This window comes from Phasianus colchicus, chromosome 3, assembly GCF_987193195.1.
Source record: "Phasianus colchicus chromosome 3, bPhaCol1.hap1.1, whole genome shotgun sequence".
NCBI classification, from domain to species: Eukaryota; Metazoa; Chordata; class Aves; order Galliformes; family Phasianidae; genus Phasianus; species Phasianus colchicus.
This window is the reverse complement of record NC_143438.1, coordinates 42,649,011-42,666,154: the sequence shown is the minus strand read 5'-3', so window position 1 is coordinate 42,666,154 and position 17,144 is coordinate 42,649,011.

Sequence of the window (17,144 nt, the reverse complement as noted above, 5' to 3'; positions counted from 1 at the left end):
TTGCCAGTTTTTGGCAGAAAATAGTTACTTTTGGCAAGCAGTAGGTGTTGTTGCTTGCAAGCTGGCTGTTTCACTGGCATTTGTGTCTTGCACAGAAAATCAGTACCTACTTCACTCATCCTGAAAAGGTGACCCTTGGACTACCTGCTATCTTTGAATTATACTTTCATGTATCGTAGCTTTGCTCTGAACTGTTTTGAGGAAAGCTTTGTGTGGGTTTGAATAAGAACCCAAATCCTTGAATTTCTATACAGTTCATAGTGGGTGTACTATTTCTGCTTCACATGCTCCTTGTGTCATTCAAAGTTAATGAAATGAGTCCAGGATATTTTTCCTTTTGAAGGGTAGCAGGAAACACTCAGGTACTTTACCTTGATTTTAAATCTGATGTAACGTAGTTAGTTGCTAGCACTGCTGACACTGACCTCAGCTCTGAGATACATCACTGAAACCAAAAGTTACTATTTCCCAAAGGTTTTCCCCAGAGGGCATAAAGTGCTCTGGCTATGGTAAAGAGACATTTCCCGTTCTCTTCTTATATGGCGGTAGAAATTTGTGCAGCTTGAGGAAGAAAGAGTTTTTAATCTGTGTTCACAGCTCACCTTACAGATGAGGATGAACTGCATTTTCTGTTTTGAGGGCTGTGCTAAAGAATGTCTCAGTAGAACTAGTGCCAATTTCAGTTTTAGAGGAAGAAAGTCAGAAAGCACTGGAAACTGGACTGAAAGTCTCTGTATGAGATCCTCACTAGGTGTAACAGGATCTCATTCCACTGAAGTCTCTAGTAAGACATTTTCTCATTGCTGAGATATGTATCAGGAATTCCAGATGTGGTAGCTCTCTAGTTCCTTCTTCCTTAGGAAAATAACAATATTTTAACTATTGGTAGAAAATCCATGTCTGAAAAAGTACTTTACTATTACTAGTACTTATTTCTATGTGATAGCTGGATTTGCACAGATGGGTTCATGGATTTGGGTTGAAACTTCTGCCATGCAATGGTTTGATGCTTGTTTTGCTCATTATTAAGGACCAGGCTATCTCCTTCATTTAGCCAGTGTGCATGACTGCTTTGCCCATATGAATGTGGGCTCCATGATGCTGACCAGGTTCTGGTGCTTTTACTGTTATTACACACTCAGTTCCATTCACAGGTGGAAGTTCAGAGGTTGCATCTCTCATTTTGTGTCAAGTCTTCAAAAGGGGAATCCAGTGCTCTGAGCAGAGGGGTCTCAGCAAAGTCACCTGGTACTGCAAACTAAAATTCTTGGTTAAATCTTTGGCCTCTCCTGGGTTTGCTTCTCTGCTTGGTAATCACAGTTTGTAATGCAGGTGCTTAAAAATCCCTTTCAAATGACAGAGGAAAGAGATGAATCACTCAAATTTGAAGTGCCATTCCAACGACAGTCCATGTCCCTGCATAAAGTGCATTAAAAATGAAGAAGTAAAAGATAAGCCCTTGAATGAAGTCCAGGTGTTTCATCTCACAGTGAAGCTGCTAAATATTCAGGTTTTCACTTCAAAAAGGACACTGGCACAGCCAATGAATCTGAATCTAGAAGTAACTATTTGAACGAAAATTTTGTGAAGAAAAATTGCTATTTGGTGTATAGCTTGCTCTGGGAAAATTGGTTTATCTCAGTCCCCTCAGTGAAAGAGAGAGGTATCCTTTCGGTGAATGTTGATTGAATTTGTTTTTTTAGATGGGATCTGTGGTATACAACCTGTAGATGTATTCCTGTAAAGCACAGCAGCTAAACTTCCAGGAAGGAAGAATTCCCAGATGGTGGAAGGATTTTATACACTCAGCAAGAGACAGCTGCCTTTAGGCTCCTAGCTCCTCATTCAGCCCCTTGATTTTGTTGTCCACACACCTGGTGCTTCCGTAATGTGTGATTGCTAACTAAGCTGGACCGTGGCATTTTAAGCAATATACTCTTCTGTATTTGGAGAGGAGGCTATTGAAAACATGTCTAGCTTAATTAGAAAGGAATGGAAAAGAGGAGAGACACCCCAGAGCTACCTCGTGGGAGGGAGTGCTGGCAGGTAGATGAGCGGGGGATCAAAGGCCTATTGCACAATGCAACGAGTAAATAGATGACATGTAGAACATGAGCTCCAGAGAACCTTTAGGAGGGAAGGCAGGCAATACAAGCAAAACTGTGTGTATTTCAGATGACCTTTTGCTCAAAATGTCAGTTAGAAATTTGTTCTGAATTTATAAAGAGGGTAATAAATAACTGGATGGAATAATGAAAAAGGTTTAATGCTCGGGAGAGAACCAGAACGAAGATCTGGGGAAGCTGGACACCTGGCATTACAATTCCTTTAAAGCTCTGCTGAATTAATAATGGACAGCCAAGTGCTAGGAATCAGTGCTGATAGTGCTGTAACAAAACGTTCACTGATGAGACTATGGCTAATGATAGTGAAGGAAATCCACAGTCATCAAACAGAGTTGATATAGATGGCAGAACCTGCAGCATGAGAGAGAGCAGCCTGTTGATTTTGCCTCTTGAGTGACTGATTTGATTAAAATAAGAATAGCAGTTACTGCTCACCATCACTTCCCAAAAGCCTCTGTGGGTAGGTGAGGGGAGGCAGCTGGCTGTGACTGCAAGAGCTAAGTATTTCCAAGGCATAGGGCTCGGCACAGCCCCAGGATGGCGTCTCAGGGCTGCGATGGTAGGGATGTGACACAGATGCCTCTACAGCTCATCCACATGGGAGGAGAGGCCTCATGGTTACAGATCTCCAGAGCTCAGCCCAGGCCACCACTGCCCCAAGCCCAGCAGGATAAATTCAGGATAGTTACGGAGATGTAGTGAACTCTCTTCATAGAGAAATGAGGAAGTAGTTAACCATCTCCAAATTGATTTTTGCTTTGTTTTCTTCTGTGGCTTGCCATTCTATGATTTTTTTGATCTTTCAGCTTGGCTGGGTGGAATAACTTCTGTACAGAGCTAATTGAACAGTTATTTAGAATTCAGTAGCATCTTTCCTTTGAGAATCTCAAAGTATTTTGCAAACGCTAATGAGTGGAATCTCAAACTACTGCTGTGAGTCTGCTGGCAGAAACATACCATCACCCTGAGGGAGGAGGCAGGAAGCTGGAGTTGAGTTACTCTTGCAAGCGGGGCTACAAAATACTGATCTGATCACTTTAGGCTTCAGGGGCACTTCTCTGAGATCACAACATAGTCTGAGCTGAGCTTCAAGGCACAAAAAAGAGCTCTGCAGTGTCACATGGGGTGGTATGATAACCCTCAGCTTAGTTTCCTCCTGTGTCAGAAGTGGGAAAAAGTGTTGTGTGCTGTGCTGCAGTAGTGCTCCATGACTCTGGAGGATATTTCCTGCTCCCACCTGCCTCTTCCTGATGTCTGCAGTCAGCTCAAAAAGCAGTTCTCCAGTCTGGGCCCTTCCTCCTCTCCCCTGACAGCCAGCTGAGGAGGAAGTTTCACATCACAGAGCAGTGTTTGCTCTCAATAAAGACAATTGAGTGTATTCCCCTTTTTTTCCCCTGGTTACTGAGCTGTGGCTGATAGCCTGAGTGGCTGTAACAGGTCCCGAATCTCTCTGCAACATAAAAAACTCTAAAGCTGCAGCTGTGATCACCAGAATGAATGGAGCTTGAATAAATAAATACAGTTGCTAGAGTATGGGTTGAGGAGAGGGAGTTTGACACAGTGATTTGCAGGATGGGAAAGCTTGTAGAGGATTTTTCAAAATGTGTAAGAGCACTTTGCACATTTCGCCTTACTTGTAAGCCTAATGTACCCAAGTTCTCTGAAATGCTGGTACTACTTAGGATTGTTTTCTGATGAGACCAGAAACAACTGATTTTGTTTACTGATTAACAAAGATATCCATAGGCAATAGAATTTCACATCTTAAAGGTTTCATATTCATTACAACTGGTTTGGATGGTAGGTAAAGTAAGGCTTTTTTAGACTGACTTGTTTTTCTGTTAAGCCAAGCCACTGGGGAAGTATACTTTAAAACCTGTATTTGAGAGTATACTGCATTTCTCATTGCACTGCATTTAATTTGACATTAGTTTCAATAGAGTATCTGCTTTCATTTAAAGTATTTTTTCAGACAGGGAAACTTTGGAAGGCAAGATAATGCTAGTACAAAGATATAGGGAAGTACCTCTAAGTTGAAGAGACCAGCTTAATTCAACTATTGATAAACTATTGATTCTGAAGCCACATAGTTTTGTAGTTGGAATTCCGGTACTCGATATGAGTACCAGTTAGTCTGATACGAGTATTTGCATCCACCTTCGCTTGGTTTTGGCTTGTAGTGTAGGGCTTAGTAGCTACTGAAGGAAGCATGCTGAAGGACATAGAGAGTATGATGATGCCTAAAAACCTTATTCCTAATGCAAGTGTGTTGACAAAACCAAAACCAAGACAAGAGGGACAGAATCTTCGTCAATTTTCCCACTGTTCTTAGACGGAGCTAGAAAATTCTCCTTTAAAAAAATGGAAGCTATAATAGGAAAAGCCATTTCTTATTCTTGAAATGTGCAAATGCATAGAAAAGAGATCCTTACTTTTCTTGTAATATTCTCCTCAAACTTGTTACATCTGTAAAACCAAGGGAAAGGATTTTTATGCTATGGAACTAATTTTTCTTGTGCACTTCAAAATCTTTCCACTTTTCTGCTAAGGCACACTTGACTCTCAGTTTGTTAGGGGAATTAGTTTTATGGCTGATAAGCTGTCAGTGACTCTCTGCCTCTGTTTCTTATTGCTTGTGCTGCAGATAAGGCATTCTTTTTACTGTTGCTTTCCAGTTTTACTCTTTCACCAATCTCCTATTCCAGGCCAGTATTAGGGGTCCACTGAGAACATTTCCCTTTAGTAACTATGGACCTCCATAGCAGCTGGTGATAAGTACTGCTTGTGCTTCCTGCAGCAACACATTCATCTGCACTGCAGAAACAGACTAATTTTAAAATGAGTTCCTCCCATGGGAAAAAAAGAAAATCAGATATGGATGAAAACAACTAAAGCTCTTTAAAACACCTTGTTTTTATAAAGGTTGCTGTCTTTGATTGCTCACCGTCTGGTCTAAAATTCCCTTAGTCTCTGCAGTCAGATGGTTTGAGGGCATCTTTTGTAGTTTGCAGGTTTTTCATTGAAAAGCTCTGTAGCTGACTGGCACCTGCTGTTCGTTAACCTTATGGCAGTGCTCTTGATTTAGTCTCCAAGTCAAACAAATACATAAGAACAGACTGCTCTCTATAAGTGCAAACTCTTTCTGATATAGTAGGAGATAGCACACCTGGTAACTCTGGAGGCAACAGGAGGGTGCTAAGATTGGACTAGGATGCAATAAGACTAGAGGGAATGGCCTCAAGTTGCACCAGTGGAGATTCAGGTTAGAAGTTAGGAAATAATTCTCTGAAAGAGAGTGATGGGGCAGTGGCACAGGCTGCCCAGGGATGTGGTGGAGTCACTGTCCCTGGAGGTGTTCAAGAAACATTTAGATGTTGTACTGAGGGATGTGTTTTGGTGGGAAATATGGGTGATAGGTTGGACTGGATGATTTCAGAAATCTTTTCCAGCCTTGGTGATTCTATACTTTTATGATTTTAAGATTCCATGGCTAGTCCCAGCATCTCTGAAGAACAAGGATTTACTTGAGTCTGGCAGGTAACCTTGCTGCCTAAATATGGTGTTGTGCTTGTGTTAACTGTACCAGCTAGGATTGATAGCAATATTTACCTATTATTAGCCTAAATATGCTTCCCAGAGTCTTGGGGAAAGCTTGTTTTAGGGCTGCATCAGAGATGTCTGCACTGTGGAACACTGCAAGGGGTGAATGTACCCAAGGTGATACGCTGAGCCTGATCATTGAGTCTGTGTTCTGTACTTGACAGATTCAAGTTCCTATTGATCTTACCTGACTCATCAAGACATTTATTTTTTACAAAGTAACATTAATCTTTGCCCCTTCTTCCTATGATGAGCACACATTTTATTTTGGAGCTAGAAAAGAGCAAGACTCATTAAAAGACATAGATACTATCAGTGTAAATTGATAATGTAAACTCTTTACCAGATACATGGAAGTGTTCATTTTCATTTCTGGTGCCACTATTGTCTTAACATAATTAATCAAGATGTGAAACTAATCATGATGTGAAAACATCATGGCAAGAATATGCTGAAATGGTGTTGTTAAAACTGAGGTATTAACAGCTCAACAATTTTGATGCAAAAATCACAGGATAAGTTTTTTTTTTTTTCTATTTATTATGATAGTCAGGATGGTTTGGTGTACAAATCTGCTCTGGTCTATGTTTTTTTAATCATTACATGGAAAGCTAGCAAAGTTCAGCTCCCTTTCCCAAAAAAAGTTTGTGAACAGTGGTAAATCAATATGATCCAAAAGATGCTTGTAAGCTTAGAGGTTCATGCTAGAAGCATTCATGAGACCAGGTGAAGACCAGAACAGTAGAACTATATGAAGTTTAACATAAGAATTGAGCTAGCAATCACAGAGTGAAATATGAAGTAATACAATTTTTTTCTTAAACTGACAAGATTTGAAGGAATAAGTCATTGATAAAACAAACAAAATAAAACAAAAAAAAAATCAGAAAGACAGATGAAGCCCATGGAATAACATATGTAAAATTACTTTATGTGGATCTAGCAGTGACATGACACTTCTAATTCACTAGTTAATTTTCTGGAATTGTTTAATCTTATTTGATTAAATCACAATTAACCTTACTCAGATTTTACATTAATTCAGGCCATTGTATCTCCAATCATCCAGAGCTTTCGTTATTTCTGTATTTTTGGTGCCTCCAAAACATATTGTGTTTACATTACAAAATTTGAAGGAGGTAACATGCATGGGAATAATACAAATCACCATAAATTCATACCTGCCAATGCTCATTTTTAAATTTCCACAAGTAAAAGAGTAAGCTGTCATTTTAAGATCCATTCAGCCATCAGAATGGTGAACTGTATAAATAACGATGCAGAACTTAAATGACAGAATAATTGCCAGTTGGCATGAGAGAACTTCTTTGGGAAAAAATAAGAAATATGGACAAATGGTGAATTACGGGTTATTATAAAAGTTCTGAAGTTTTCAAGTGTCTGTTTTATATTTAATTGGTTTTGAGCAGAAATTCCTGTTTAAGACTAATATATCCTTTGGCCAGATTTTTTTTAGCAGCCCTGAAATCCATCTGGTTAATAATTATTTTAAATCATAAATCTTTACTTGCTAGCGCTTGTACAGTGCAAGTTTCTATTTGCTTAGATTTTTTCAGAGGCTCCTCATAAAACTGGTTTGAGTTCCCCTGACACAGACTGTGTGCAGAGCAGGGATTGCAGGGTCTTTAGGACTTACCAAACCTCACCTTTTTGTTGCCTTGGCACAGGAAAGAGCCATGAGAGGTGATGTGATACCAAGACCCTGGCTAAAAGATTGATTGGCTAATGCATAAAAACATCATGCTTTCTGGAACAGGCAAGGATGCTGGAAGGAACACGCAGGTTCCAGATGTTCTTTTTTTCTTCTAGACAAGATGAAAGGCAGGAAGAAATTTCAAGGGCTTAATTAACTGATGTGAATGGAATTATGTTGACCCTCATTTTACATACACCATTATATAACCTATGGTTTGACTACAAAATAAAAGGCAGTCAGTACTGGGGACTCTGGAGATATTCTTCCCCCTTATGTCTATTTCTTTAAAATCCTTACTACAGTGTAAATGTATTCTGATTTATGCTTCTTTTTTTTTCCTTTTTTTTTCTTCCCATACTGTACTTAAAATGAACAAAAGTAACAGTTTTGCCTCTGCCTCTTTTCTCAAAGTGGAAATGCAGGGTAGGAATTTTTTTAATACAGTGCCAACTGTGGAACACCATTAGACAAAATATCTGAAAACACTTATCTTAATCTAACAACAGTTTTCTTGGGAGTGCAGTGGACTACTACAAAGAATTAAGAAGTGAAGAGGCGGACCATTTGAATCATGTAGAGGGAAATGTCACTTGTTTGCATTATTTTATTTATTTCATTTCAAGGGTCCATTCAACTCATGGGTCAATTGTGAATGAAGTAGTATTTTTCTCCTCCTTTGAGCCCTAGATGAGAACTGACAGATGGACCATAAGGGTGATAAAGATGCATGCAAAACTGCAAGAAGACAGAGGAAAAACCTGTGACTGTCTTTTCTCTCTTCCACTTATACATCCATATTCTTGTGTTCCCCTTGTGTCAGAGAAGGGAAATGAGAGACATAGACCTATGTCTTAATGGAAGACATGGTCAGAAGTCATTTTGCACGGTTACGGCCAAGCAAAGAGCTTAAGAGCACCGAGCTAAAGCTGTCATCCAGTGGCTCCCCTTTATCCATCTGGAGCCACTGGGCTAATTGATCTGGAAAGTGGGATCAGGATTAGGTATACGATAAAGTCAATTTAGTAAATGCTATAGTTGCAGTCCTTGCCATCTTGCTTCATGTAGTATAAACAATTAGCAGTTCATACACAGGCCATCACATCACCACCTATGAATAAACATAGGGGTAGGAATAATTGAGACTTCAGGTTTTAACACATTTCCATTGGTAACCAGAGAACTTTCACAGCCAGAAGAAACAATACAAACATTTCTGCTGTCTCTGCCAGCCAGCCTCTTGCACTACTGCATATAGGGCAGGCTCACAATGAATTTAAAGCAATGTCATTATTTCACACAGACTTTGCTCGGCAGCTTTTTTCTCCTGTAAGGGTTGTGTTTCTGTCCATCATGTTGCCTTTTTGCTTTGGAAAGTAGCTTATCAGGATTTACCAACCCTGTACTTATTCTCTCAGCACTGAATCAGCAGAGATCCTAACACACTGGAATCATTTCCAAAAAAAGAGAAAACTAGAGAACTAGATGGACTGGCTTAAGGTGAAAGAAGAAAAGAGTCAATTACACAGTCTGAGAAACAACAAAAAAAGCATGGGATTAAGATGACTGTGGCAACTCATCCTATGTTACAATAAACATGCTCATGACTGTGATGCTTTCTTTGCCTCAAGAATAGCACCAAAACATCTGAATAGCAGCTCTCAAAAGGAAAAATGCTTAGCATCTCTTATTCTTACAGACTCGAACTCTTGATTTGAGTGGTTTTACATACCATTTGATGATTCAAAACTCCAGAGGGAGAGCTCACTGCTGCCATGTTGAGTTATTTTCTTACATAATTGCCAGGGATAAAACAGTTCCATAACTGTTTTAGATCCTGAAAGCAGTATTTCTGAACCTACTGAACACAGAGAGATTTCTGTATCTTTTCAGTAGGAACACAAATGGGGAAGTGCTGCTCATCTGCAATTGCATTTGAAAGAATTCACTGAAGGAATACACTCTCATGTTATCTTTTCCTTAGAAAACTCAATAATGACAAGGCCAGTGAAGCCAGCTAAGATTTCATTCTTAAATTGATCCAAAGCTTTTTTAGATCTAAAGGAACGGATTTCAAATATTTGCATTCATTCAGGCTTATCCCTTTGCTATCTCCTTTAGCATTAATTGAGAGACAATGTCCCTTGATTTTTCACTGCTTTGGTGCTACAACGGAGGGAACAAGTAACAAAGATAAACTTTTCCTTAAAGGCTGAAAATGGTGGCAAAACAGAAAGCCTATCTGTTTCTTTTGAGTAATTCTGTTTCAGTAAGTAGCTAGTATCTGTTAAATAGCTCCCAAGAGGACATAATATGTGTAATCCCTTAAAAATGGAAGCTTTGAAGAGGAATGGTGCTCTGATGAACATGGTAAGATTTTAGAATAGCAGTGAGCAGTAGGCATGCTGCACTGTTGTGGAGTTCAGCCAATATGTATTAACCTAAATTTGCAAAACTACATGTTGTTCCAGTGTTGATACCACCAGATTGCCTGAACTGTGTTAAATCTCTAAGGGTAATGGTAATAGTATTTAGTTCTGTTCTGCATGAGCATTTGCACATCTTCCCTCAGAAATTGGAGCTTCTTTCACTTGACAAGTTAGGAAATGTAGACCCCTGACTGTTCTCAATGTCCTGGTTGAAAACAAGATACAGGAGTGGGAGCCAAAACAAGAATGTACATCCTGCTTCTCCACTTTCACTCAGTGGAGTTTCCTGCAAGCTCACGTCAGCAAAGTGTTAATTGTTTCTGGATAGCAGAGGCAAAAGTTAGAACAAAAGAAATGAGCAAGTACTATTCATATAAACAAAAAGGACTTTTGTTCTCTCCTGTGTAGGGCATTCTTCAGGAAGCATTCAGTTATAACAATATGTTCATGTATAAGAACATATTAAGAGCAAAAGAAGTTGTGTATACAAAATCAGCCATAACTCTGTCCCTTTCCAAGTGATTTTTAAGATATTGTACTGCTCTATTTGGTAAGTTGTACAATTGTACTGTATAGTACTATAGTAAATACTAAAAACAAATATCTTAGAATTTGAAGTTCCAATTATAAAAACAAAGAGGGAGCCTGGGAGACTACTTTTGAATGTAAGGTTTATGGCACATTTTGTCATGTTTTCTCTTACTTTAAGGTGTTTTGTGTATTCTATGAAACTAAAGGAGTTTTTAGTGTTCTTGTTATTTTTTTCTTTCAGCTTTACTGATAGTATTTGCTTAATTCTTCTTTTGTCTTTCTTTCTTTTTTTTTTGATTGCTCACACTTTCTGTATCTAAAGAAAATACAAGTTCTTACCACTGACTGTTTAGAATAGAACAGGGCTGAGTCATAATTGGCAGAGGTGGAAGGGTGCTTTGTAAAAGCAACAGTCTTGCACTTCTGCAAAGAAATGTGTGAAGCATGAACTACAGGTGCCACTATGGTCCTCTGGAGATCCAATTCGAAACAACATTCTGCAAAAGAACTCTTTCCTGAAGCAAATTATGCTGCTGCAGGTCTAAATATTGCAGGGCACTGAGAGCACATCTTCAAAACTCTGTCTAATCCTTCAGTTCTCTGTGGCACTGTGTCAAAAAGGATTTTCTGTTCTCAAAGCCTTTGTTGTGCAGTTGGAAGTAAGGGGATTATACAGGCAGAGAAATAAATAGGTACAAAGCTGAATACAATCTCACTGCCTGAAGACTAAAACAGTGGCAGAGATACTTCACAGTACTCAAGTGACCCATGTTATTTTGAAGGTATGACACTGGAGTTCATTCAGACTTTGCATTCCCACTTGTTCTGTTGGCAAGTTGAAATAAAAGGAGGAAGCTTCCCTCGTGCTCTTTTGATCAGCTTGAGTAGTCCAAGTGACAACTCTGTGATGAAAGGTGAAGCAGTCAAAGACAACTCAAGAAGTTCAGGGAGAAGCAGAGGAGTTAATGCATTGACTGGGATGACTTAACTTTCGTGGAAGAATGGAGGAGACATCATAAATGAAGGAGTACCCTTTTCTGCTTCTCTTCATTTCATTGTTCTGTTATGACAAGGTCAAACAAGATTATATGTTCATAATGTCAGAACTCTCTATATTTTTAAAACCAAGTTCTGTCTTTAATAAGAAATCTATGGTAAGCGCAGTTGCAGGTAGCATCCCAGCACAGCTGGCAGACTGGCTTTTTTTTCACCTTCTCTTTGGCAACCTGTGCTGTCCTTGCTGAGTTTTTATTTTTATTATTTTAAAAATATTTATTTATTTACTGAGGAGTATTTTTGTAAAAGCTTTTAACTATTCAGGGGGTTTGCAGGGATTTGGAGATTATCAGCTCATCACTGAAAAATTATTCTGCTCTCTTCTGATATCATGTTAGATTTTGGTCCTCTTTTGGACCATTCTTCCTCTTCTTCACTCTTCACTCTTGCTCATATCACTGCTGATTGTATGTCAGTGGCTCCGCTCCTATTGCTACCATCTTTCTTTTGTTACCTTCTGGTTTCTTTCATGACTTAGAAAATTTTGTTTCTTCTACATGTTGCAAATAGAGTGTTTTTGTAGGTCATCCTGATCATGTTTGACTCAATGAAACAAATAGTTTTATGAGTTTATTCACAGCTGTGCTCAGGTTTCTGCCAGCAGTGGCCCGACTCTGTAGCCAATCTGAACTTCAATCGCACTGAGTCTGCACTCATGGATGCTATAGTTTCATCCTTTTTCTTGAAAATAAAGCTATCTTTCCTAAGCTAGTATTTCATAGAATAATAAATTGGCTTAGTTTACAAAGGACCACAATGATCATCTAGTTTCAGTGCCCCTGTTCTTGGAAGGGTTTCCAACCACTAGACCAGGTTGCCCAGAGCCACATCCAGCCTCGCCTTGAATGCCTCCAGGGATGGGGCATCCACAACCTCTCTGGGCAACATGTTCCAATGCGTTACCACCCTCTGAGTGAGAAAATTCCTCCTAATAGCTAACGTAAATCTCCCATGTCTCAGTTTAAAACCATTCCCCCTTGTCCTATCACTATGAACCCATGTAAACAGTTGCTCCCCTTCCTGTTTATATACTCCCTTCAAGTACTGGAAGGGAGTTCATTCTTCTTTCCAAGTCAGCTTGCTGAACTGCTTTGTTCCTTATGTACTAGGTCTGTCATTGCGTTACACATGGAGAAAAGAAGGGATCCTAAACCTTTCAGTAAAATAAAATCTTTGAGACCTCAGACGACACAGAGAGTGACTTTCAAGGTTAGCAGTTGTGGCAGAATCCAACAGCAGATAGTAATGACTTGTCCTAATTTCAATGGGGAAAAGGAAGTGAGTGGAAGAGGGAGCCAGTACTTTACAGCTGCAAGTGAGAGAAGTTTGTTTGCATTCCCTTTTCCATCAGTCCCAGTAGATCCAATATCATGATTCACTTTCTGATCTTCCAGGAGGGTTTGATCTGCATCCCAGCTTTAATAAAAGTGCAAAACTGCTTCAAGCAGTTTAAAAAAGCAAGGAGTTAGTGATGAATTTCTGTTAGACGTCTAAAATCTGTATGTTCTGGAGGTCAATATCATGGATAGCTAGACATGACACTTGAAATTACATAGCCGTGCACTAGCAGGTGACAAGTTAAGAGGTAGAGAAGTAGGTACAGGCAGAAATGCAGTGTCTGTTTGCGTTGGGGTTGCAACACTCATCTATCCATCCATCCACCCATCCCTTTGTATGTAGTTTCCCAGTGGCTTAAAAATAATTTTGGACATCAAAGCTGGAGTGATTATTGAGTGGGAGAATAGCTCTGTACATTCAAATCCCACGTGTACTGAAAGTATATATCCCTTTTGTGTGGGAAGAAAAGAGAAGACGAACATAGGTGTGAAAGCACAATATATTATTTGTGCTGTTATGCCTAAACAAAACAGGTCTGCTAATGAAAAAATGGGTCATCAGCCAGCAGCAAACTACCATGCCAGACAGTTTGCTAGGGTGAAATACATGACATTCCTAACTGCCTGCTTACTATTTTTCCTTTACTGTCATCTCTCTGGAGCATACTGCATTTATTTATTCTATTGCCTACAAACAGACTGTGTGTGTGAATCCTCAATTAGTCACTGTAATTATAATAATAATAAAAAGAAGCTAAAACATGTTTCCCTGAAGTACAGATATTTATCTCTAGCTGGGGAAGGGACTAATTAGTAACTACTCGCTCTGTCTCCCAGCAATTTTAGGCTTTATTTTTTGGCAGTGCCATTAGGTTATTTTTTTTTCCCCCACTCTCTTTCAAAACCTCTAGTTATGCAACTACTAGACATGGAAAGAACCTGGTTACCAACCTTTGTCCCCAAGATAGCTGCTTCCACATTAGAAAAACTTATTTTCCTAGTTCGGTTTATTGTCTCAAGTAACACCTACAGCTTGCTAGCTCCTGAGGAAAGTTCAGTTTTTGGATTGGCTCTGTTTTTGAAACGCATTTATATTTTCCATAAGCTTTTTAAAATATCATCAGTGGGTGTTTTTTGATAGAAAAGTAATTCCCTTATAGAATGCTGCTTTAATTAGCTGGGAAACAGGTAAAACTCTATAGGGGACAAGTCATCTATGAATCTCTTTTTGAGCAATTTTTATTTTTATTAACACTACTTATTAAAAAAACACGAGTGGCTGGGAAATGAATACAATAAATATAGATGCCATGGTGATAAAGGATGATGTAAATACTTTGGGTCAATCTGAGATGACTAGGTCAAGAAACATGTTGTTGCTACAGTTGATGTGGCAAAAAGGAAGAGAAGAATTTACTGTTTTCTGATGGCCATTGGCTGAAGTAGATTTAATACATTTTTTCTGTGAAAGGTAAAGAATGCTGCTTCCGTAGGTGAGATCTCACTTCAAAGTTATGCATTTGTTAACAAGACACACTGGGATGCATCTTTCAGAAGGGAATATATTTGCCCTTTTAATGGAGCTTTTGTTATTATCCCTTGATAAATTAATATAATTGCTTATGTTTTCCTCTGTACGACATAAAGTTTGTTTTGATCAATGGAGATTTCAGAGATCAGGCACAATAGTGAATCATCTGTAAAATATTCTAGAGATTTCTCAGTAATGATTTCATTGGCTTTAAATCAACAACTCCTGCCAAGGCTGAATGTGTACAATTACACTGTGCTTACCTTCAGCTGCAAAACAGGTACTTTTACATCCAGAGAAACCAACACTGTTAAATTCAACAGGCAGAATAACTGACCATGAAACTATCTGTTCAAGAGATGAATAGAAGCAGCAAGTCACTTACATTCTGACAGATAAAAAACTGCCAGAAATAGTTAGGAAATAAAAGTCATAACTATATACTTCCATTTTAAGAAATTCTGATCAGTCTGCAATTTTCTCTTTAGAACTAACATGAAAGCTGTCTTCATTAGTAGCATCATTCATTACACTCACTGAGTTCCTGTAAAAAAAAAAGCTGCAGTTACAGTTACTAATAAGAAGCTTCTGACCCTAAAATTCTACATGTCTTCCAGCATGTAGAATTTTGAATCAGTATGTCTTCAGATTTTTTTAGAGGTTTCCCTTCACCATTATGGTTTTGGACTTCATCAGAGCCATAGAAAGAAACATCAATCCTATTTTTGTTTTTGCTCCACTGTACGCTAAAGACAAAGATATGAAGTTCTCATCCTGACTGGAAACCACCACTCCTTCGCATATACTTTTTAATAGGAAGAAGTCATTGTCCTTTGTGCTTTGATCATATTGGCCTCATTAATTTGGACTGTTTCTGTTTGTTCTTCCCTCAAAACATATATTTTCCTTATCACTTGAACTTCTCTCTCAGAGACTTTTATACTAGTTGGCTAATTCTGCTTCTGCAGTGTTAAATATCACAATTACTTATTTACCAGTTCATCTGACAAGTGACATGTTTGTGAGCAAAATGCTAGCAGCCTGTCAAACACACCCAAACTACCTCATCAAAATTTTAGGGTGGCTATTGTTAGTCTTCCTCTTCTTCTCACATGTATAAACAGCGCTGTGGAAATTCATCCTGCATCACAGATGATACGTACAGACTGTTAACAGCAAATAACATGAGATTTAAAAACTCAGTCTCACAGAAACAAACCTCTGGGATAACTAATGGAATGGTGAAGTCACAGAATAATTCCTTTCACTTGTTTGAAAAGTAGGCAGAGATCAATCCCTTTAAATGATGGCACAAGGACTTCTTTCTGTAATAGGTTCCATTGAAAGCATCTGCTTAGACCAGGTTCTGCTTGGGATTGTACCTCTTCTTGTTCACCTCTTGTGGCATAGCAGCTTGTGACCTCTCCTAAAGGATCTGAAGCAATAATGGTGTAATAGCTCAATTATTTTTCAGGTAACTTGTGCAACCAGCTGGGAACTATGGTTGGGAAAGACATTTTTCCTAGAACAAAAAGGGCACCGAACAACAGGTGTCTGTATACAGATCCAAAGTTCATAGGCTGGAAAGCTAAGGATAGACTTAAACAAGTTGTACATTAGTGGAAGAGGTACGGTACTTCTCAGTTCTTCCTTTTATCTTGATGGATTGTAAATTTCCCATTTTCTCACATTTTAAAAAGAGTCTTCTTGCATTTCTTCTCCTTGATGTTTGCTCTAATACAAGTTATTTGTGCATGGGTAAATCCCTTTTCTTATTTTTTCTCAGTTGCCTTATTCAGCCTTGGAAGCGGGTAGAATTCTATTTCAAACATATGAAACTACAGTTTTGGTAATGCACTGCTTTTCTAATGGTGTATAGAACATGCTAAAGAAATGCATGAAGTAAGCTGAGGACAGGCATCTAAATCTTGAACATGTAAACAGATGTTTGAAATGCAGACAGCAAGACATGTCCAGGGAGTGGGGAAGAAATAATGCTGGCTGAAGTGTGGGTATATTACTTCCATATATTATGGCTAATTTGCTCCCATGGAAACACATATTTGAAAGCTTATTTTAAACAGGCATTTTTTACTGTCAACATTGTGTTTGGCTACAACATTTTTCCCTTGAAGGGATGCTAGTATTTCTTCAGGGAAGCTAACGTACAGGCTGTGAAATTCTTCACAGGTAATCCACTACGCTTGTTATATCTATTTGATAAAAACAAAAGAGGCAAAGCCAAAGAGTTAAAAAAAGAACAATCTTGTTAGAAAGCTTCTGTGGTTTTAAACAAGGATTAAAGACACATAACCACCCACACAGAGGTCAGTCTACACTATTATTAAAACTAATTAATTCACTGCTCTGATTGTTTTAGGGAAGATTTTACTACCTTTACATTCTTTCCTGTAGGGATGAACTCTGGATTTTTACTCAAAGTTGCCTTCTTCACCCTCTGAAGCATCAGCCCACATCTCGACTCCCGGTTCTCACCTACCCCCTCAGAAATAGAAGCTAGCTATCTGCATTTTGGGAGATATTCTGATATATTCTTTCCTGTCCAGCTAATCATAATCTTGTCTTTAGATTTTATGCACTAATTCGCTTAAATAACAGGTTTTTTTCTCTCTCTTTTTCTTTTTTTTCCTGGAGATCTGGTGAGTACAGGTGTTTGTAGTACATAGCTCCTTGGAGTCACAATGGTGAGGATGGGATGAAATATTTTGCAGCTGTTCCTTGTTATGGGGCTCAGATACTACCATTAGCCAAGACCAATCTTGGCTATTATGGAGGAAAGCAGGGGGGAGTTTTTACCCC